Source organism: Cupressus sempervirens, chromosome 6, assembly GCF_028749045.1.
Source record: "Cupressus sempervirens isolate cs-2001-9-10 chromosome 6, ASM2874904v1, whole genome shotgun sequence".
NCBI classification, from domain to species: domain Eukaryota; kingdom Viridiplantae; phylum Streptophyta; class Pinopsida; order Cupressales; family Cupressaceae; genus Cupressus; species Cupressus sempervirens.
Genome location: NC_143123.1, coordinates 434,699,107 through 434,723,576, shown reverse-complemented (window position 1 = coordinate 434,723,576; position 24,470 = coordinate 434,699,107). Strand labels below are relative to the sequence as shown.

At 33.7% G+C, this 24,470-nt stretch overlaps 1 long non-coding RNA gene across 1 annotated transcript; it reads right to left on the bottom strand.

The window, feature by feature from the left end:
• Positions 1-13,691: 13,691 nt before the first annotated feature.
• Positions 13,692-22,654, bottom strand: LOC149552903 (uncharacterized). The gene is made up of 4 exons (XR_016352982.1): positions 22,416-22,654; positions 16,742-16,781; positions 14,265-14,313; positions 13,692-14,016 (listed from the first exon to the last, which is right to left on the bottom strand). It is a non-coding gene; the product is annotated as an uncharacterized LOC149552903 (long non-coding RNA).
• Between the last annotated feature and the right edge of the window lie 1,816 nt (positions 22,655-24,470).

Here is a 24,470-nt window from a genome sequence, read left to right as displayed (position 1 = left end):
AATCATTTAAGGGAGCTACACCTTTAGATGCAGAGAACTCAATTCTTGTGATTTTTTCTTTCCTCTAAGACAATTTAGTTTCAAAATTAGCTATTTCAAAAGAGGGGAAAACTTGTTCACTAACAATGTGCATACATACATGCACTTATACATCTATATATACATCCACACGCATGCGCATGCACGCGTGCGCGTGCACGTGCACGCGCACACACACACACACACACACACACACACACACACACACACATATTAATCTATACATACATATACTTATACATGCATGCATTCATACTTCCACCATCAATCCATCCATGCACACATAGATACTGTAAGGAAACTTGGCAACAAAGAATATAACCGTTTCCACATAACCCATAATATATCTGAAATAAACATAGAATTAAAATCCACATGCAAGAGAATAGACAACATACCCACAAAATGTGACACAAGATATACCCTGGGAAACCCTCATTGAGGGAAAAACCCAGCCTCCAAAAGCATCCATCACCATGTATTATTCAGCAAAAAAATACCATTGTCATACAACCATGGAAGCCTTCATGGCCATAGCCACAACCGAGAAAACTATGTGAACAAGCATGAATCCACACATCCCATGCCATGCTTTCAACCTTCACAAATGCTCCCTTGGCTAACCTGTCAAGCCTTGTCTCGCTTGACTCTTGCCTTTTGTCTTCTCCTTGTCACTCTCTATACAACAACTACCCTTGTGACTGCTTATATAGTAGCAAGTCTCACAAAACCACTAAGTGGTATTACATAAACCATGTGCTACCTAACCCACTAACCCCACATTTAATATTGGGCATTTAATTCTTTTCCCCAATATTAAATAATTACATAAAATATTTTCACAATGTTACAATACAACTCATCAAGAATATTCCATGGAAATCTTTACATGTTGCACGTCCATCTAGGTACAACATTACATAATAAAATAAAAAATAATAAAATATAACAATATTATGCAATGTGTGCAACACCCATTATCTCAACAGATACATCCATTGATATACACATAAATTTATACGTACATACATTCATCTTTACATGCTTTCATCCATACACACACATTCTGTGAGGCTTCACTCCAACCCTTCGTAGCATAGTTGATACCTTATTATTTTGATACTCACGACTCGAGATGTCAAGATACTATCTAATGCTTGAACATATTATATTATTTCATGTTGTGTGATGTTTACTTTCAGAGATTTGAGTTTGTTATTTAATGCTTTATGAACATGTATGTTGATGAAGTAGGTAAATGCAAGATTAACACTTTGATTATGAAATTGTAATGATTAAGAATATGAGTAGGACAAGAGAAACCCTGATTGATTGAAAGATGTATGTTTTAATTTATGTGATTCCCTAATACGTATATACATATGTGCATGTGATTTTATGGGGCTACTGATGTGTGCAATGAGTGTGCAGGATATTTTAGACGAGAAACTCGACGGAGGAACGGAACTGATCCCTATGTGCCATTTGTGGAAACCTTGTTGTTCGTATCTTAATTGTATTGTGAGATGTATGAATGTGTCTTTCTGTAATTTAGTCAATGTTAACGTTCGTAATAGTATTTTTTTATAGTGTCACTTGACACTCGTGAATTGTTTATGCATTTTAGCATGCTAGTTAGGATTAACTGTGTAACCTATGGACCTAAGTTAGACTAAGTTAGTGACCTTTTCACTAATTTTTTTTTAATCGAGTTTAGTCACCCCTAATCTAGATTAGTGCTTAATCTGCATTTTGGGGTTGTTGGATAGTCCTAAATATTCTTAGCATTTGTTTGGTCTCAAATCAATTCCTAAGGCTTAAAAATCATGAAATCTTTATACCCAAGGGGTATGGGTATGGGTTGGGAGCATTTCCCACCCCCCTAGCCCCTTTTGTTTCCTTTTGAGGTCACTCAAGAGGTCTATTTTTGCCTCAGTGCGAAAATTGAAAGTGGTTACGATGAGTTGAATAACCTCAACTCCATTTAGAGGTTAACCTTAAGTTTGGTTGAGTTAGAAACTTCTAGATTTTAGGTAAGTGGGGGAAGTTATTGCCCTTTTTGGTGGTTGAGTTTGGATCTTATTTAGAGGCACTTTTTTAGTAGTTTTGGTTGTTACCCAATCTCTACTTTTAGAGAGGAGTCTTGGAAGATTGAAGGCAAGGAAGGAAAAGCTCTTCTCAAATTGTTCATTTTACCATAACCTCTTTGTGAAGGTAGGAGTTCTTCATCTCCTTTGTTCATGTTGTTTCATTGCTCGGTTCATGCTTATGTTATTGTGTTGTTTATTGGTATGCTTGTATGAATGTTGGGTATGCTTGGGAAGAATTGAAACCATGTTTTCTTGAATGCTTTTCTTTCATATTTTGTTTGAATTTTGAAGTTTTCTTATATGGGTGTTTTGGCATTACTCACCCTTGGATAGGGCAGAAGTGGCCAATTTTGGGAAAGGTATTTAGTTGGACTCCAATAGTGTAGAGTCTCTTCTCAGGATGAGAAGAGGGAGAGAGGGTAGGGTGTTATGGGCCCCTATCTGTCAGCACAAACCACGTATGAGTTTTGGCATGTAAGAATGGAAGAACGGAAGTTCTTGAGTTATAGCCCCGATTAGGCACCTAGTTTGGTGTTGTGTCTGACATCTCCTATTGGAAAAATCCACCTTTCCCTAGTTTTGATTCAATGTTATAACTTGTTGTGAAAACCCAGTATGGAAATGAATGTTTGATTTTGTTCCTTGTTATGTTTGTTTGTCATCTGGTCAGTCTTCGTTTCCTCCTCAACCTCGGCGATGTATTACAGAAGTGAAATGGATCCCTTGTTAAAGGCCATGAAGAAAATTTAATTTGATTGTTGAAATTTCGAGATTGAAATCCTATGTGAATTGTATTTAACACCTTTGTTGTAATGACAACGACGTCGAGTTTTCTTCCTAGTTCTTTCCTGGTGGAGTCTTTGAATCAGGTTGTCAATAAAATAGTGATTGAGTAATATAGCTTCTCATGAGGTTTTCGTATTTTTCAATTCTATGTATGTATATCAAAAATAAGATAAAATGATGATATTCAATTACACGAAATTCAATTTTCATATATGTTGAAACGAAAATTAAGTTATGATCGTAGATTCATTTTCGTAATTATTGAAAACTAAAATCAATCTTGCATTGTTGTTAAAATGGATCATTCAAATTCTTGGATTAACTAGGTTGTAACAAGTCCTATTAGATTAATTAAACATATATATATCCCTCTTGTAAAAAAAAAAGATGATAATAATAAGTTGATTTTAATTTCACACTTAGCATAAATAACACTTTGAAAAAAGAAAAAGAAAATTTACCCTAAAAGCAAATACTCTCTAGATTTTACATGGAGAAAGATTTTAATCCCTTGGTGCAACAGGAAATATTCCTCAGAAATGCCCTTTATAAATCATTTGTTTTTAAAACAAAATTAAGTAAATTATATTATTACAAATATCCTAGCTAACTAATACCTAGTCCCTACCAGTTTTATTTTATACAATAACTACCTCAAAACTTTTCCTAGGCACCAATTTTGAAGGCGGGATAGAGTTTTTTTTTTAAACTAGGCAAAGTCAAATGTTTTATGGTAACTCAAACCATAGTACCCCATCATTTTCACAGCCCAAGTTTTATCCAAGAAGACTAACATGACAGGGGCAATTTAAGTGAAGGCATCGAAGTCAATACAATGACATATTGTTATAAATTCCCTTAGCTACCTTTTTGGGCACCAAGCTTGGTTGAAAACTCTGTCACGCGCTTTGGGGAAACTCAGACCTGCATGAAGGTACGCTTGGTTAGTGTGGGTCTTTCAAGACATACCAAATGTAATTGGTTAAAAGAAAACCCATCCACTACCTCTTATTGCGCCTAGATTTCCATGCCTGCTCATGCATGTGTGGAGGGGACAGCCGCAAGGTTGGTAGCGCATCATGCCTTGGGAAGCGCTTGGTTTGAGGGTAAGTGTGTAGGGAGTTAAGTGGTGGTTAGAATTAGTGAGGGTGGGTGTATGTGGGAAGCTGAGTTGAATGTAGGGAATGTTAGAAGTGAGTGGGGGGGGGGGGGGGGTGGGGAAGTAGTAGTTAGAAGTTTTAAGTTGTTTAATTAAGTTTCTTTTTTGGGGTTAGTTGTTTAGTTTAGGTTAGAGTTTATTTTGAATAAAGTTTGTAGATTAGTATGTTTAGTTAGTAGGATGTTAGTTTGTTTTGGGTTAGTATTAGTTTTTAGGATTTGTTTTAGTAGATAATATTAGTTTTAATTTAAAGGTTAGTTAGTTATTTAAATAAGTTTTAAATGTAGTTTAGTTTAGTTTAGTTTAGTTTATCTTAGTAATGTTGTATGAAGTTAGTGTGTAGGGTTTAGATATTTGTTAGTTTTTTTTCTTATTTGTTAGTAACTTAATTAATATGTGTAGTGTTAGTAAGTTATAGTAGGAATTATAGTTAGTTTTATATATTGATTTAAGTTAGTTTTGGATTTAAGTAATCTTAGTATTATTATTATTTAATAGTATCATTTGGTAATTTTATTGATTGCAAGTTGTTTGATTATAATAGTTTAAGTTTTAAATAGGAGTAGTAATTAATGACATTTAAATTTAGTTTTAATGTAAATTAGTATTAGATTTGTTTAATTATAAGTTACTAGAAATTTAAGGTAGTTTTAGTTTAAAGGTAGATTAGCTATTCAAAATAAGTTTAAAATGTAGATTTTATTTGTTAGATGGTTTAAATTTTTAAAGGTTTTTAAGAACATTGAACATTTATAGTATGAAAATTAAGTTAGTAGTGTTGATGTCTTAATTTTCTATTTTTTAATTCTTTTCAATTTAGTTTACATTATTTAATGAGATTTTTCAATAAATCGATTAGATTGTCAATTAATGTTCGTCTAAGAGGTTAATAATTGATCAAAGCTAAATAAGTATATTTATGTGTATGGGTAGATGTGATATTTCTTTTAATTAGTTCTTGATTAGATATTTCAAATTAATTTAAACCCAAATTCATTTAAATTGTTATTTAAATAATTTTAATATATTGTTGTAAAGTTAATGTAATAACGTAACTAATGTCGATATCGAGTTAATAACCAGAGTATTAATTTAACGATTTATTCCTCCTCAAGATTATAAACTTAAGATATAATGTAGAGAACCTATACTTTAACTATGAACACAAACATATCAAACTTAGAGTATTTTAATTATTAACTTTAAAAAAAAAAAAAAAAAAATTGGTGTGTGTTTTTGCCCTATATTTTGGACATGACACATACATATATTTATACATACATGTTGCATACACATGCTTATAATTCATACGCGCATAATTAATTCATACATACATACCACATATATGCATGAATGCATACTCATTAATTAATTTAGGCATGCATTATTCATCAATAATTTGTTTATACATGTATACACATCCATATATACATACATCCATTCATAAACACATACACACATCCATTCACATGCATACACATCTATTCAAACATACATACAATCATGCATACATATATACAACATGCATATGTTCATCCATTCTCGTGATGCAGGAGCATCTTGGGTTGCTTTGTTATCCTGCTCATTTTTTGTTCATTTTTCAGTTGGTGCCAAGTTACTATAGCACTCCTTCATGTGCCGAATTATTGCAGTACTTGGTGCGGAGTTACTGTAGCACTCCTTCATGTGTCGTATTACTGTAGCACTTGGTGTCGAGTTATTGTAGCACTCCTTCATGTGCCGAGTTACTATAACACTTAATTGGTGCCGAGTTACTGTAGCATTCTTTCATGTGCCGAGTTACTGTAGCACTTGGTGCCGAGTTACCCAATGTATGGTAAGTGCCAGTATTTGGCCGTGATTTCTGTAAGCCGACTTGTGGGATTTATTTTGATCGCGACATTTATGTTAAGATGTTTTCTTGGGATTTCTCCTAACCGTTATTGAGTCAGCCTTGCTATTATGTAATGTTCTAGAATGATTTGTAAGTCATTTTGGCAAGTATATATTTATATATTGTTTAGGCTAAGAGTTAGGTAAGTTTTTGGAGAGTAGATTGGAGAGCAGAACTGAAAGTGCAAATTTGCAGTTGAATTTTTGAATGTGAATGTATTTGTAATTGGTTGTAACCCAAAAGGCCTTACAGCTAGGCATGTATGAAGATATTTTGATAAATCAATAATAGTATTCGCTCTTCTTCCTCCTTTGGTTGTTGTTCTTTATGTTTTCTTCTGTTGTGTTAACTTTTGTAGGGTGGTTTGGATAGCTGGGTGAGCCTCTGGCCCTAGTTATTCATTCATCTTTGCCTCATCAGTTGGTATAAGAGCTTGAGGTTCATCCTTACAAAGATTGGATCGTGTAGAACCCTGACTCGGATTTGGTTGTAGGGTGGTAGGTCTGGAGATTTGATCTATAACTTGCAAAGGGCTACGATCTTGCAAGAACCTAAAGATGGTTCTTGGTAGAGGAAATAATGTTGATAATGCTATATTGGATTAGTTGAGACAACTTGCAGCCAGATTAGATGCTATAGAGACAGCCCAGAGGAGAGGAGTGCATCTTGAAGATGTGAGTGATGATGAAATAGCAATACCAAACCATAATCCAAAACTTGAAGAAGATAAAGATGAGGAAAGATTGTTGCAAGTGTTCTTTAGGGAAAATTCAAAGCTTGTTGTAGAAGTCATTCCCTATGATAAAAAATTGGATACCAATGTTGTATTGGATTAGATCTCTGATATGGAGAAGTTTTTGAATATGAAAACACTCCTGATAATAGAAAGGTGAAGATTGCAGTCACTAGGCTAAAAGGTCATGCATCACTATGGTGGGAGCACTTGCAAACTGATAGACAAAGGAGAGGAAAGGAGAAGATCATAACTTGGCCAAAGATGGTGAACAAGGTAAAGAACAAATTCCTTTCCGATGATTACCAAGTTAGCTTGTTGAGAAAGATGCAAAATTTTAAACAAAAGGACATGACTATGAAAGAATATACCAAAGAATTCTATATAGATTGGACATCAGATCTGGACATGTCAATGATGATGTTGAAAAAATTGCAAGGTACATTAACGGATTGAAATCTGGAATACAAGATGAAATAAGTTTTGTGAAGCTGGAAAGTGTAGAAGAAGCATATCAATATGCCTTGAAAGCTGAGGAGATCTTGACAAAAAAGCATTAACAAAGACAAAGAGGTAGAGGTGGTAGATTCCAGAGAGGTAGAAGTAGATCTTAGGGAGAAAACGGCAAATCTAATAGTTCTATGCAGGATAAAGGCAAATCTAAATGGACGAATGGTGAAAAAGGAAAAACTAAATGGAAAAATGGTAATTCTTACCGAGGAGGCACTAATTTTTACCGAGGAAGAGGTAATTCTTACTCTAGAGGTGGATTTCATGGTAATTGTTTTAGATGTGGCAAAGAAGGGCATAGATCTTTTAAATGTAGATCCTCTCAAAGTGGGTAGAATAATAGAAATGTTGTGATTCAAGAAGACATTGAGAGTTCACCAAGTGGACCTAAGGCTAGAGAAAATTTGATGGTGAAAAAAACCTTATGTAATAAAGGAAGTGATGAGGAACCTGTTTTAAGGTGAAGTCTTTTCAAAACAAGATGTAAGATGGCTGAAAAATGCTACAAAATGATCATTGACAGTGGAAGTTCTACAAATCTGGCATTAGAAGAGCTGGTTACCAAGTTGCAGTTACAGAGGCTAAAACATCCCAAACTTTATCATGTTTTATGGATCAAAGATGAGCATAAGATATTGGTAAGTAAGCAATGCCTTGTGAAATTCAAAATTGGACATTAATTTGATGAAGTTTTGTGTGATATTATGCCCATGGATTGTTGTCATATTTTGTTGGGTAGACCTTGGCAATATGATAGATATGTTGTACATGATGGAAAATTGAATCAATATACTCTTTGGGTAAATGGGAAGAAACAAACATTGTTGCCTTTGATTGAAAGTCCAAATGAGGTTAATTGTACTGCTATAAAAATTTGCATGGTTAATGGGAGACAATTTGAAAAGTAAATGAAAAAAAATCATAACTATTTTGCCATAGTTCCTAGATAATCGAGTGTTGGCAGTAATGATCGAGCAATAGAAGCTAGTAATGACCGAGTGACAGCAGATAGTGACAACCGAGTGCCAGTAGAAATTACCAAATTGCTGAATGAGTATAAAAAAATTATTACTAATGATATTCCTGATGGTTTACCTCCAGTAAGAAGTATAAGGCATTGTATGGATCTGATTCCTAGAGCTAGTTTGACAAACAAAGCACTATACAGATTGACACCTGCAGAGAATGAGGAACTTAAGAGACAAGTGCATGAGTTGTTGCAGAAAGGTTTGATCAAAGAAAGCTCTAGTCCATGTGTTGTACCTGCTATATTAGCACCTAAAAAGAATGGAGAATGGAGAATGTGTGTTGATTCTAGAGCCATTAACAAGATAACAATGAAATATAGGTTTCCTATGCCAAGGATGGATGAAATAATGGATTGTTTGAGTGGAGCAAAGTATTTTACCAAGATTGATTTGAAAAGTGGCTATCGTCAGATCAGAATTAGAGAAGGTGATGAATGGAAGACTACTTTCAAGACAAAATATGGTTTGTATGAATGGTTGGTTATGCCTTTTGGTTTGACTAATGCACCTAGTACTTTCATGAGGTTGATGAATAAAGTTCTGAAAAGATTTTTGAGTAAATTTGTGATTGTTTATTTGGATAATATTTTGATATTTAGTAAGACTAAGGAAGAACATCTTGATCATATTAGACAAGTATTGCAGAGGTTGAAAGAGGAAAAGTTGTTGATTAATATGAAAAAGTATTCTTTTATGCAACAGGAGATTGTGTATTTGGGATTTGTAATTTCAGCTGATGGTTTGAAGATGGATCCTGAGAAGGTTAAAGCAATTATAGAATGGCCTACACCTGAGAATGTGGGTAAGGTAAGATCATTTCATAGTTTGGCTAGTTTTTATAGAAAGCTTATAAAGAATTTCTGTGCTATTTGTAATCTTATGACTAAGACAATGAGGGGAGATAAAAAAAGAATTCAAGTGGACACATGGAGTTGATAAGAGTTTCGAGACTTTGAAACAAAAAATTGTTGAATTGCCTATATTGGCTTTGCTTGATTTCAATAAAGTATTTTAAGTTGAATGTGATGCAAGTGGTAATGCAATAGGAGTTGTACTAAGTCAAGAAGGTAAGCCTATTGCTTTCTTTAGTGAAAAGTTGAATGATGCTAAAATAAAATATTATGTGTATGATCAAGAATTTTATGCCATTGTTCAAGCATTGAAGAAGTCGAGACATTATTTGATGCCTAAGGAGTTTGTGTTGTATACTAATCATAAAGCTTTACAATACTTGGGAAGTCAACAAAAACTAAATCAGAGACATATAAAATAGGTCAAGTACTTGCAGAGTTTTACATTTGTCATTAAGCATAAGAGTGGAGTTACTAATAGAGTTGCTGATGCATTAAGTAGAAGACGTTCTTTGTTGACTGAAATGAAGATTGAAGTTCTTGGTTTTGATGAGATGAAAGAGTTTTATAATGTTGATGCTGATTTTTCTGAGGCGTGGAGAGAGTGCAGAGCACCAAATTTGACAGATCACACAAGTAAGTATGATGAGTATTTCATTTAAGAAAGTATTTTGTTCAAACACATTCAATTGTGTATTCCTAGAAGTTCTATGAGGTTGAATCTGATTAAGAAAAAGCATACTAGTGGATTGGCACGACATTTTGGAATTGATAAAACAATGAGTTTGCTAAAAGAGAAGTATTATTGGCAACAAATGTATAAGGATATTTAGAAATTTGTAAAGAGTTGAGTTTGTCAAGTTGCAAAAAGGGTGAGTCAAAATACTGGTTTGTATACACCTATTAGTGTTCCTGAGAAACCTTGGACTGATATCAGTATGCATTTTGTTCTTGGATTGCCTAAAACAATGAAAGGGTATGATTCCATATTTGCTGTAGTGGACAAATTTTCTAGAATGGCTCATTTCATACTATGTAAGAAGACATCAGATGTTGAGCATGTTGCTAAACTTTTCTTTAAGGGGATTGTGAGATTGCATGGATTACCAAGAAATATTATTTCTGACAGAGACAGTAAGTTTGTTGGCTACTTTTGGAAGACTTTGTGGAAAAAGATGGGTACTGAATTGAAATTTAATTCTACCTTCCATCCACAAATAGATGGTCAGACAGAGGTTGTGAATAGAAGCTTGGGTGATTTGCTGAGATGTTTAGTTGGGAATAAGCCAAGTAATTGGGAGATAGTGTTAGCACAAGCTGAATTTGTATATAATAATTATGTGAATAGGAGTACAGGGAAGACACCTTTTGAGATTGTTACTGGAATGCATCCTAGAGGTATATCAAATTTGAGAGATGTTGCTGGTGAAGAAGAGAGAAGTGCTACAGGAGAAGAATTTGTTGATTTTATGGAGTCTTTACATAAGAAAGTGAAGTTGAGGTTGGAACAAAGTAATCAAAAGTATAAGGAGAATGTTGATCAGTCTAGAAGACACCATGATTTTCAAGTTTGTGATGAGGTGATGGTTCATTTGAAGAAAGAAAGATTCCCAGTTGGAAACATACAGTAAGCTGAAGATGAAGAAATTTGAACCTTGTAAGACCTTAAAGAAGTTTGATAGTGGTAATGTTTATGAAGTTGAGTTACTTGATTGCATGGATATATCTCTTATATTCAATATTGTTGATTTGTATAAGTACCATGTGTCAGACGATGAAGTTGTTGTATCAGATGATTATCCTAAGAAGCATATTGAAGAAGTTGAACAGATATTGGATCAGAGAGTTGGGAAAAGCACAAGAGGAAAAGATTACTATGAATATTTGGTAAAGTGGAAGAACAAACCTATTGAAGATGCTTCATGGATTTCTCAACTTGAGTTGGATTCAGCTCAGGTTGGGACATCTTAATGATTCAAGAGAATCATTTCTTTCAACCCCAGTTGTTTGATGCAGGAACATTCTGGGTTGCTTTGTTATCCTACTCATTTTTTGTTCACTTTTCAGTTGGTGCCAAGTTATTGTAGCACTCGGTGCCGAGTTACTGTAGCACTTGGTATCGAGTTACTGTAGCACTTAGTTGGTGCCGAGTTACTATAGCACTCGATGTCAAGTTACTATAGCACTTGGTGTCAAGTTACTGTAGCACTTAATTGGTGTTGAGTTACTGTAGCACTCCTTCATGTGCCGAGTTACTGTAGCATTCTTTGATGTGTTGAGTTACTATAGCATTCCTTCATGTGCCAAGTTACTATAGCACTCCTTCGTGTGTCGAGTTACCCAACGTATGTCGAGTGTCAGTATTTGGACATGATTTCTACAAGCCGACTTCTGGGATTTATTTTGATCGCGACATTTATGTTAAGATCTTTTCTTGGGATTTCTCCTGACCATTATTGAGTCAGCCTTGCTATTATGTAATGTTCTAGAATGATCTCTAAGCCGTTTTGGCAAGTATATATATAGAGTGTTTAGGCTTAGAGTTAGGTAAGTTTTTGGAGAGTAGATTGGAAAGTAGAACTGAAAGTGCGAATTTGCAGTTGGATCTTTGAATGTGAATGTATTTGTAATTGGCTATAACCCAGAGGGCCTTATAGCTAGGCATGTATGAAAATATTTTGATGAATCAATAACAGTATTCGCTCTTCTTCCTCCTTTGGTTGTTGTTCTTTGTATTTGCTTCCGTTGTGTTAACTTTTGCAAGGTGGTTTGGATAGTTGAGTGAGCCTCTGGCCCTAGTTATTCATTCATCTTTGCTTGCATCATCTCGTCATCACACAAACACACACATTCATGCATGCACGTATAAAACATCCACACACACACATTCATGCATGCACATATAAAATATCCATACACATCCACATACATTCATTCATGGATGCATACATACAAAATGCATGCATTCATCCATGTCCATCCATCCATACACACACATTCATCCATGCATACATATATGCATGGTTCATTTATGCAGGCATACACACACTGATCCATACATACACATGCATGCATTCATTCATACACACACACATACCCCAAACATACATACATACATTCATTCATACACATGCATACATCTATCTATGTTTATGCATGCATGCATCCACACATACATTCATTCATCCATACACGCATTCATTCATACTTATGCATGCATTCATATGAATAGATGCATATATACCACATACATGTATTCATCCATACTCATCCATCTATACATACATTTATCCATGCATATCCAAGCATGCATATTCATTCTTCATTCTCTCTCTCTCTCTCTCTCTCTCTCTCTCTCTCTCTCTCTCTCTCTCACACACACACACACACACACATTTAGACATATATGTGTGTGTATGTGTGTGCATGCATTTATCCATACACACATATACACATACATACATCTATCCATGTTTATGCATGCATACATTCATACTTATATATACAATCATTCATACACATACATACATCTATTCATACTTATGCATACATAGATTCATATATACCCCATACATGCATTCATCCATACCCATTCATCTATATGCACATCTATCCATGCATATCCAAGCATGCATATAGATTCTTTCATCCACACACACACACACACATGCATTCATTCATTCATTCACATACATACATCTATTCATACTTATGCATGCATCCATCCACGCATACATCCATACTTATACATTATATAAATTCATACATCTATACTTATATGCATCCATACATTCATCCATATACATATATGCATATATACCACGTATATGCATTCATCCATACCCATCCATCTATACGAACATCTATCAATGCATATCCAAGCATGCATATTCATTCTTCATACATGTATATATACCACATGCACATACATACAACCATCCATCCATACATGCATCCATACACACATACATACATCCATTCATAATGCATAGATGTAAACTAGCTTATATATATATATATATATATAATTTTATAGTAGTTGTTTATATGCAATTATTAAGTTGTTTGCAACCTCATACAATTCAACCACATATCACTAGAAACTTTAAAAACAAAATAATATACATATATATAACATAGAAGATAGAGCTAAATAATTTTCATATAGTGTTATATTAGTTGTTTATATGCAATTATTAAGTTGTTTGTAGCCTTCAAACAATAATTAAGCCAAGAGGCTTTCTAGAATGACAACAATTTTCAATGTAAACATTTTTCATTTTGAAAAAAATTGATGTTCATTTACATATCAGAAAAATAAAATAGAAATAGACTAAATATAATTATAATTAAAATTGTGAAAATTACAGAGAAGAAATGGAAGTAAAAATGAGGCAGATCAAGTCTCGAATCATTTCCTCACGCCTCTTAGCTCGCATAAAGATGCGATGATGAAAATTATGGGATTATGAAAATAGGTGCTTCAAGAAAGATATCTTTGGGCTTATTTTATATATATATAATATATATAAGCTAGTATACAATTCAACCACATATCACTAGAAACTTTAAAAACAAAATAGTATACCCTTCGCCCAAGATTAATTAAAGATACATATTTGATTAATAAAACTATTGAACTAAAGTAGATTTAAACATGAAAAAAACTAAAAAGTAACAATACTAAAGATAACATGAAAGACCTCTTAAAGGATGTCCATAGCCATCCTCAAAGAGTTTGGGAGAGGTATTAATACCTCTCCTAAAAGATAATATGCTCTATTAATTATAAATGTTCAACAATGCTTACAAGAAATTTAAGCATTGATGCATACACATAGTTTTACAATAAAATATAGATGTCTTTTAAATGATAGTACTTTCAAGACTTTGATTTCATATTATTTCTTCCAAGTCAAATGAACCCTGCACATTTCAAATTTTGCACCTAACATTAATAAACCTTCTAATGAAATGATGCATAGAAAATGCTTAGGTGAAATCATTATTTAGAATACAGGAAGAATCAGTCATAGGAAAAGAAAGTATATAAATTGATATACTCAGCCCTTCTCTACAGATGATATCTTGAAGAAAGACACCAATTCCAATTTAGTTGAAAGAAGGCCTGGTTGCCTATTAAAACACAAAACTATGAAGTTGGCCTTTTTTACCATTCTTTGTCTGGTTCATTGCCGCTTCAAGTCACACCATAACATCCCTCTATTAAAAAGTGCAAAGGAGATTGAAACATAATTTAGCGATCAACAAGAGACAATTTTTCTTTTTAATGTTTGTAAATAATTCTCTACAAATAAAAACACCACTATTGACAAGGAAGAAGCTCCACTATGACTTCCTGTTTTACAGTAGTTGCTGCAAGTTAGGGCATCTTAAAAAGTAAATATTTTTTTAAAATTCTTAACTAAAATACCAACCATATTTTTCTTGAGACTATTCCAGATCTTCCATGGGAACATTAAAACTTAATAAAACAAGCATTTCTAGTGAAGGAAATAAGTTGGATAGGGAGTTTCATTTTGTTTGGAGATTAAAAATCTAGTTCTCTGAATTGGCTAGCTCTTCAAGAGCATCACTTACTTCTCTCAACTTCCTGTTGGAGAGGATGGTGTCCCTTTCTTTTATGCATATATTTTTCCTACAAAATAAAATAAGGTGATACATATCATTTAGGTTAAGCTCTTCCTTTTTACATCATAGCAAGAAGATTATTTGCTTGGCTGTTGTTGAGTGGATGAGAAGTCACAAATAATAGAAGTTTTTTAGAATATCTACTCTGCTAACTTGGAGACACCTCTCCATCATCAACTCAAATTTTTAAATAAACTTTTGAAGCAACCATTTAACAAGATTAATATAACTTAATAATTAACGCTTATGTTTGTCAACTAACACAACAAATTCAAATTTAATTGTAAATGTAGGATCAACCCCCAACAATGCAGTCCATTATACGCACAAGTGACAAGATGTTTCATTCTAAGAAAGACTATTTCTAGTCATCTAAGAATGGCTGATGAAGAATCGTGCATCATGATACAACTTCAAATTCTTGTTGAAGCATTTAGTTGTAATTGTCCTGCCAATCTCAGAGAAGGTTAATTTTATGAGTGCTCTCTCTGGGCATTGGTCACATAATGCTCTAGATGCATTGTATCAAATTTTCATGGCAAAAAGGTTATACCCATCAAGAAGACTCTCTCATTTAAGAATGACTAATGAGGAATCTTACATCAAAAACAAAGATCTATTGAACCAGTCGGCTGTAATCGTTCTTCTGATTTCAAAGGACGGTAATGTTATAACTCTGATGACTGGGTAATGGGCACACAACGTAGTCTCCAAATCTAATGTCCAAGCTATAGTTGGATTATTATTGCAGGAGGAGTTGATGAAGGACATAAGAGTGAAGTCAAAAACTCTCATTACTTTGTATGTTGGAATAAACACCTCAAGAAAGACAACCTAGAAAGCATTGACAATGTTCTTCAAAGAATAGGAAATTTAAAATATCACTGTTGCAATAAAAGCAGTAGATCTTGCATAAGTAAGCCTCACAAATCCATACACAAGTGCAACAAATGGAGGAGCCAAATTTGAAGCTATTTGCAACAGAGTTGACAAACACTAAGTGATCAAAACCTTTTGTATATTAATTCAAGAGGCTCATTACATATGACTCCATGTAGATATTTACTTGTGTCAAATGAAAAAACTATTTGGTGATGATTCAAATCACAAGGTCTATGGAGTACAGATATTTTTAGAACTATGAAACACTATATGCAAAGTTCAAACAAATTCACAATGTACTGCATTAAAATTTTCATAGTTCAATCCCAATTTTTTTTGCATTGAACTCACTGTGTAAAACTAATTCCAAGGAATGTAATGTATCTTCAAGGCCTAACCAAAAAATTGTAAATTGTTAATAAAATCGTCTCTGGCTTATCTCACAACCCATCCTCACTTGCACAAACGGGCTTATCAAGAGGTGAACAAAATGTTGAGATGAGACTGTTGCTTCTCTATCCTTTTAGGTGTTGTCTTAAGGCCCTTTATTTATTTGGACCCTTACTTTTTGTAATTTCTTTCTTTATTTCAATAAATTTCAATGGCTTTTCCATGTTTTTCAAAAAAGAAAAAGAAAATTAACAATGAAAAATGTGTCCTCTAGGAGCGTGGACAACGTTTCAACCTTTCCGAAAAGTAAACTCTTGTTGGTGTGTCAATTCTATTCTCGCAAGTCTAGCTAGTTATGGATATACTCCACTATGCACACAACAGATGGGACTAACTCTTACCTAATACAATGCTAACTAGTGAAATAGTGTTTGCCTCTCTCTAGGATGCATGTAGCTGGAAGGTCAATGGACTGTGTGTTGTTATTTTCAATAGCAGAAATTTTGTAATTTTAGATTTGCCTACATCCATCCCTGTACTTTTTGGGTTGTCTATTTAACATCACAGAGGAGCATGAAAGGTATATGTAGCATGCAAGGTGGTGTATAGATATTTTAATCAGAGTTAAATATGATGAAATATAAGAATCGATTCTATTCCACTACTTAATTTTTATCTAATTGAAGCAATCATAAAATTAATTTCAGGAATGGAAGTAGAAATGGACCTTTTGATAGTTTGATGACATCAGGCCATCTGATTGTACTCTGCAAAAGGTTTGAACAATAAATGGTAGATCAGTATTGGATATAGGACATCAGGCTATCTGATTTGTAGTCTCCAAGTCTGGCATGCTTTTGATTTCTAGGCATACAGTAATGAAAAGTGTCTTCGATACAATAAATATGTTTCTGCAAAACATATCTGCTCTGACATTATTAGTGGAACCATTTAAACTATTTTCTAATGGAAAGTGTCTTCAATATGGTAAATAGGTTTCTGCAAAAACATTTAGTGCTCTGACATTATTTTTGGAACCATTTGAACTATTTAAATTGATGAAAATAGGGGAAACATAAATGAAACTATGCACCTGTCTGAGCTCTGGGTCTTTCATAGCCACAGATACTTTATTCTCAACTTAAGGCATCATACTTCATACTCAACTTCGTGCTTGCATCTTATAGCTCTGCAGAGCTGGACTCCACTAAGAGAGTGGATAGAAACTACAAATTCAAACAATATATAGCAGAATAAACAGTTGCAGAGGAGAAGAATATTAACATAAAATTAATATTGTAGATAGGAGATTTCCACAATCCATGAAATGTACAATTGTGTTTCTGGAAAGATTATGTACAAGTTTTTGACATCAACATTTCGGATCATACTCCATGATCCATCATCTTACATTCTTACACTCTCATCTTGATGATGGATCATGGAGTATGATCTGAAATGTTGATGTCAAAAATCTACAGACGATCTTACATTCTTACACTCTCTCATCTTGATGATGGATCATGGAGTATGATCTAAAATGTTGATGTCAAAAATCTGCAAACAATCTTTCCAGAAACACAAATGCACATAAGATTAATATATTTCTTGCTACCCAAAAAGCATGTGAATTTAGAATATGGGGTAGTAGATGTGATGGAGAGGTTAAAGTGAAATACACTAAAACCTAGGGCAAGATTTACTAAATGTTTCTCTTGATTCTAAATGCTGCATACATGATGGAGGATACAGAAAATAATTGTTTACATAGTTGTTTGAGGGTTTGTGAATTGTGATTAAAATGTCCAACAAAAAAGGCTCCAAATTGTATACAATCATACAAGCAGTAAGACAAAAAAAATTCTAATGTGGGTGAGTCCAGATCCAAACTATGCCATGATGTGCCATCAAGTAATCAACTCTACCTTATAAGTATGCAAAAAGTTTTGAGTTACATGTCGACTAATGCAAAATTTTGTGCAGTAATTTGGTAACTTACCTAGACCTTACATGGCTGTAGATGCCTCCCAAGAGAAACTACACGACAGAGCTGAACCCATAATTACATGTGAAGCTGAATGGAAAACTACCTAAACTAGCTAGAAGACTGTAGAAGCGAAAATGTTTCAATTCTTTGTCGACTACTGCAAACTTTTGTACAGTAATATTCTGTAACTTGCCTGTAGAACCCAGCCAATAGATATTTAGGAACCCAAAACTACGTGACAAAGTTGAAACCAAAACTACCTGACAAAGCTGAATCAAGGTACATTTAAAGTAGCTAAAAGATTGTGGAAGCAAGAATAACTGTCCCTCAAGTGCTTGGTTTACTTTTGTCTCCACTAATCTAGTTTCAATATTTTCATTCATATGGGCCATGGTTTAATTGTGGTCTCATTTAGAGACTATAGTTCTTTCTTATGGTGAGTGCTTTAGAAAGATTTCAAATAATGTCTTCAAAGGAAAAAGCAGATCTTAAGTTGGCCTTCCCAATCTGAGTTCATCCTTAAATGAAAATTAAGTGCGGGTCCTACTGGACAACTAATGTTGTCAAGACTCAAGATATTGATACAATAACTTAATCAACAATGGTATGGTGACTATGTTCAATTATATGAGCAACCTTCTTTTCTTGTTGAATTTAATTTAATATTCCATTTCTACTACAACATTTTAAATATATTCATCCATAAGGCCATGATAACTAAGTGGTTTGATATAGAGCTTAATGAGATTTCTAACAATGTATTTGAGAAAAAGAAAGCAGATCTTAAGCGGACCTTCCCAGTTTGAGTCCATTCTTGATCAAAGTGAAAATTATATGACCAGCCTTCTTTTCATGTCAAATTTAGTTTAATTTTGTATTTCTGCTACTCCATTTTCAATATTTTCATTCAAAGAGCCATGATAATAAAGTGGTTTGATTTATTGACTACATTTCTTTTCTGTACTAAGAGCTTTAGAGAGATTTCAAAAAATGTCTTCGAAAAAAAGAAAGTAGATCTTAAGACGGCCTTCCCAAGATGAATCCATCCTTGACCAAAGTGATAATTAAGTGCAGGCCCTACCAGATGACTAATGTTGTCCAGAATCGAGATATTGATATAGTCACTTAATTGACAATGGAATGGTCAATTAATCGACAAGCCTCCTTTTTCCTTCTTTTTCCTATCAAATTTCTCTTGGACAATAGATTTCAAGATGGAGTTTATCAAGATATTCTAATGGTGTTAATCTTTATCTACATCAACCTAGTACCAGCTTCATAGACAATCACAAGAACTCCAACTCAAAGGGGCATACAACCTATGTATCTCCAAGTTTCATGCATTTTGGAGATTGTTAAAATCTCATAAAAATTAAATGTAAATAGTTTTATCCAAGAAGCTTTGTTACTCTATTGTATGAACAGTGAAATTCTGATATTAAAAGATCCAAAGTTCAAATTATAATGAGAAAATCAGCAGACCTAAATCTTTAAAATCTTATGACTGTGCAACCATAAGCACGAGGTAGGCCTGCTATCAATTAAGCTCTTCCATGGATCCCCTTTATGTCACTATCACAAAATCTTTTCAAAAGTAAGACACATAAGTGTTCTAACCATTGTCTGAGATCAATCCCTGAAGCCCAGGAATGTTAAACGTTTCCAATCCAAATATGAAAAACTGACTCAGCTCTTAATGTGCTAAATGGCACAAAATCACATAGCCTACAAAATCAGCTAAGGAAATGGATTAAAAACAAAGAAAGTTCATTGAGTACTAATAATGGAACATTAGATGGAGGATTGGTTTTTATATTATTCCAGCATATCAATTTCATGCTATTAGCCTATTGAATTGATTTAAAATGTGCACCATCATTTCTAATCTGGATAGAGCTAGATTTTATCATCAAAATTTCACAAATTAGTGAGAAAATGAGCATCACATCTATGGCACAATTTACATTAGCTAAGGCAGAAGTTGAATTTCTACAATACGAGCTATAGGAATGATATGGGTAGGCTTTTGACAATATCTTTTAAGATGGTGCTGACAGCAACAAATGTTAGAAGTGATTCATCTAGATGTTCTAATGGTGTTAGTATTAATGTTTATTTGTATCAACTGATACCAGTCTCATACACAATTACAAGAACTAAAATAAATAGGGACACACAAGCTATGTATCTCCAAGCTTCATGGATTTTTAGATGGTGAAAATCTCATTAAAATTGAATGTAAACAGTTTTACCCAGAAGCTTTGTTACTCTATTGTATGAACATTGAAAATCTCATGTTCTATTTCATTAAAAGATCTGAAGTTCAAATTGCAGTGAGTAAATCAGTACACCTAAATCTTAATAATTTTATGACTGTAATCATAAGGACATGGTAAGCCTGCTATCAAATTAGAATCTTCTATGGATCCCATGTTGGGGTCACAATTTTTTTTCAAAACTAATGCCAATAACTGTTCTAACCATTGTCTAAGATCAATCCCTGAATCCAAGGAATGTTAAACATTGCCAATAACTGTTCTAACCATTGTCTAAGATCAATCCCTGAATCCAAGGAATGTTAAACATTGCCAATCCAAATATGGCAAACAGACTTAGCTCTTAATGTACAAAATGGCACAAAATCACGTAGCCTACCTATCTATGCCAAGTTCCTTAATTGAGCCACATAAATGACAGAAACCCAGATAAGTTTTGTATTTTGTAATGTTATAGCAAGGGACTATATTGTGACATTCAAAAACTTAACAAAATTTAATTACTTTTTGAGTTTTTTTTAAGAACGGTGTGATTACCAACTACAAATGCAAATGTCTTTCTATTAAAAAAACTACTTGCTGACCCCACATGATAAAGAGAATACTGTTTCAAACCTTTTTCAGCTTTCAACAAATCTGTATAGTACATGTGAGATTAGCCTAGGGAACTTTACGCAGTGAATGTCCCCAATATAAACCAAGTGAATATAGAGGAACAAGCTAGGGTTGACAAGCTAAGGTGAATGTTATGAGCCATCCTTTAAAAATTGGCTCTAAAATCTTAAAAGAGTTTAACTTAATCAAGATCTATGACAAAATTTGTCAAGAAATTGAGACTTTTGTTAATACTTTTCAAGAAATCCAAAGCGTGAGCTGATATATGGGTGTGAGATTGTATGAAAATGGTAGCTCCATAGACATGAACAATGTCAGTCACATACAAAACTGGCATTTGAAGGTGGGTACTTAGTGCAGCCTATTGAAGGCTTCATAGGAGATATATTGGAAGAATCAACATGAGAATCCTGAGGCATGAATACTTGAAAAAACTATACAGCTCGTTGGGTTTTCTACACAGTTATACCAAAGATGTTTTAGTGGATTCTACAAATGGGACATTGACAGAAAGAATCAATTTTACCAAACAAAACTGATCGCATTGGAAGACTTGGAAAAGGTTTTACCAGACAAAACTGAATGACCCGTCTTACCAAATTTGGCTCACGAAAAGTCCAAACCATCTAGCCAAATGTAGAGAGAGATTTATTTTCACAAGAAAAACCCAACCCATAAAAAGATAAACTCAAGCCAAATACAAGAGAGATAGTGTTAACGGGAAGAAAAGTCAACCAAATGCAAATGAGGTACTATAGAAGAAGAAACTCACACTTATAATCAAAACTAGCGGAGGTAATCATATGGAAAAAGAAATCTAGCCCATTGTGGAGAAGGCAATACTCATTAGAAGACCACCACATTAAGATGAAAAATATTGTATCAATATTCCAACAAACTATCTGAACATTCTGCTTTCTGGTTGTCGTATCCAGGAGTCCATTTTTTTTGCAGAACTTGAATTTCAAGGCACACATATCGGCACTGTCGATAAGCTATTGTGTAAAACTGTGAGTCATTTAGGGCTTAAGTTGGATTTTATCTTTCAGCATTACCTACCAAACTCTAGCAGAGAGACTCTTTGGAAAACTGCTTGAAATAAAAAAAGAAAACGGAAATCAGGATGACAAAAACTGCACAGAAATTCAAGATACCCATTTATTGAATTTTGGGAAGTATGAAGAACTACGCATCTGGGTTTCAAAAACCGATGCCCAAAATAAAAGATGTGTGGAGAATAGAAACTAAAAATTTGAATAGGGACATTTAATAAATAAAATATGGACAGATAATTGGTGAAAATATTACCATAAATTTTAAAGTTTATGTATTCACATTTCACAATAACAATAATCCATCATAATGGGAGTCAAAAACCTTGCAACTCACTGGTAATATTAGAGCTAAAATCAAAGAAAACATTATCAAAACTTTTCCAGTCGTCGCAGTACTACAATAAAATATAATGCCTGTGCATAAAATCCTTAAAAGTTAAAGTAGGTTGGTGAGTTCCAGAAGTTTACCCCAAATATCACTCGACAGCTGCATTTGGCTGTGTTTCCCTATGGAAATGGTGGAATGAGGACAATGAAAGGAACGAAACACAGAGACAGAGAACAAATTATTAAGAATTGCAAGAAAACGTCAATTAAGGAACGAAAAATCAAAACTGAAACTAAATAAGGCTGGGGTCCCATGGAAGCCAGCTTCCTTAAAAATAGAGCTGCACCCCCTGAAATTTTTTAGGAAATTTGTAAGCTGAACGGTTCTATAGATTTTATAATTTGAGTTTCAGCTCCCAAATTTAATGAAAAACTTTCTAAAATTTATTTTATGGTAAAAGACTTTTTTAGTTTTAAAGTTTCACACAAATGGTTAGATTTTTCCCTAAGCGGGTGGGGCTATTTCCAGCGCCACCCCATTTTCATTCGCTTCCTAAAAAAGTGGGGCTCCTATTATGAAGAAAAAGATTCTAATTAAACCTGTAGCCCCTCAAAAAAATTCTTATGGGACCTCCTCTACCTAAAAAATAGCCCTGTAGCCCCCCCTCATGGGACCCCTGCCTAAGACAATGAAGGAAAAGAAAATACAAGAAATTGTGATTTTTTTAACGGGTGCTTTATGCTTTTCTATAACGGCAATCTTGTTCTTTTGCAATGGGAGAAATCTAGAAAAAAGGTCAAAAAGTACATTATTATCGTCAGAGAACTCTATCGTTTAATAATTTAATTATTATTTTATTTCTAATATACTAGGAATTACATTTAAGAGAGGTGATCCAATTTGATGGTTGTATTTGATGGACTGTATAGATTGATAGGCTATTTTTTCCTATAATTGTCAAAATATAAATTGTCCCAAGTTCTAACATTTGAAATAAACTAAACATATAAAGAGATGAAATTTTATTTTTTTATCGAGTGTTTTGTGCTTTTTGATAAAAAGTAATCTTGTATACCCTAGTTGGCCTACACACTCTGAGTTGGCCTAGTGGTGGAGAACTTATACTCTTGAAAGAGAGGTCAGAAGTTCAAATCCCACTAGGGGGTAGGGTATGTATGCCTTGTTTGTAGTACAGTTATGTACCTCCCATAAAGGAGTTCAAGGTAGTCCCATATTGCTAAAGCTTTTTTTTTCTCGAACGAGAGAAATCAAGGAAAAAGTAAAGAAGCGCATTATTATGTTGGGCAACGTGTGTGTCGTAGAATAATCTAATTATTATTTTACTTCCAATATAAAATATTTAATTTCATAACTAAAATAGTACAAATAAATAAGGATTTTTTTGCAGTTTACTTCATTTACATAGTTATGTTCTATGTAACTTTAAACCTTAGTATTTTGCATAATAGAGATTTGTCTTCAATGCTAGCTTCCTCACATGCATATGATTGGTTGGTGTTCGTTGTGGTGGTTTATCCTCTTTTAATGGATAAAACAATTCTGCATTTGCAATTGTCTTTGGTGCTCCTATAACATAGATTTCTATATGCTCTACTCTAAATAACTCTATGATTCAAGTGGTATTGGCACATCCATTCAGCCTTCTTGCACAACATCTAATTCATATGGTATAGTGAGAAACAAGCAATCTCCCTATATGTGTGGCTTACTTGAGGCTTTCTAGCAAACTGCAAGTTAAAGCATATGTGTATGTTTCTTCTATGTGAATGGAGTAACCACTATCCAAGGTCTTCTTTCCCTAATGTTGATATATAAGGAACTAAGCGTTCTAGGGTGTGTGTTGTCTAAGCAAGGGTACTCCTTTTTTATTTGCAAAGAGCTCCTATTTGCTCAAAAACCCTCATTAAATTGGCTTCTAACACTCTTGTTTTAGTCTTTTTTGAGGATCTTAAAAGATGGCTTTTTGATGGAGAATAATTATATAGTATGAATAGCTTGATTGGCCAATTGGATTATGGCCTAGGTTAGCATGTTTACACAATGGGCTCATTAGATCTCACAATCAATGCTTAGCAAAAATATAGAGGTTTCCTCTATGTGCAAGGTTTTTTCATCATAATATTTTATTTAAAAAAAGATCAAGACTCCACCCTTTAGGGATGACAATGCCAGGG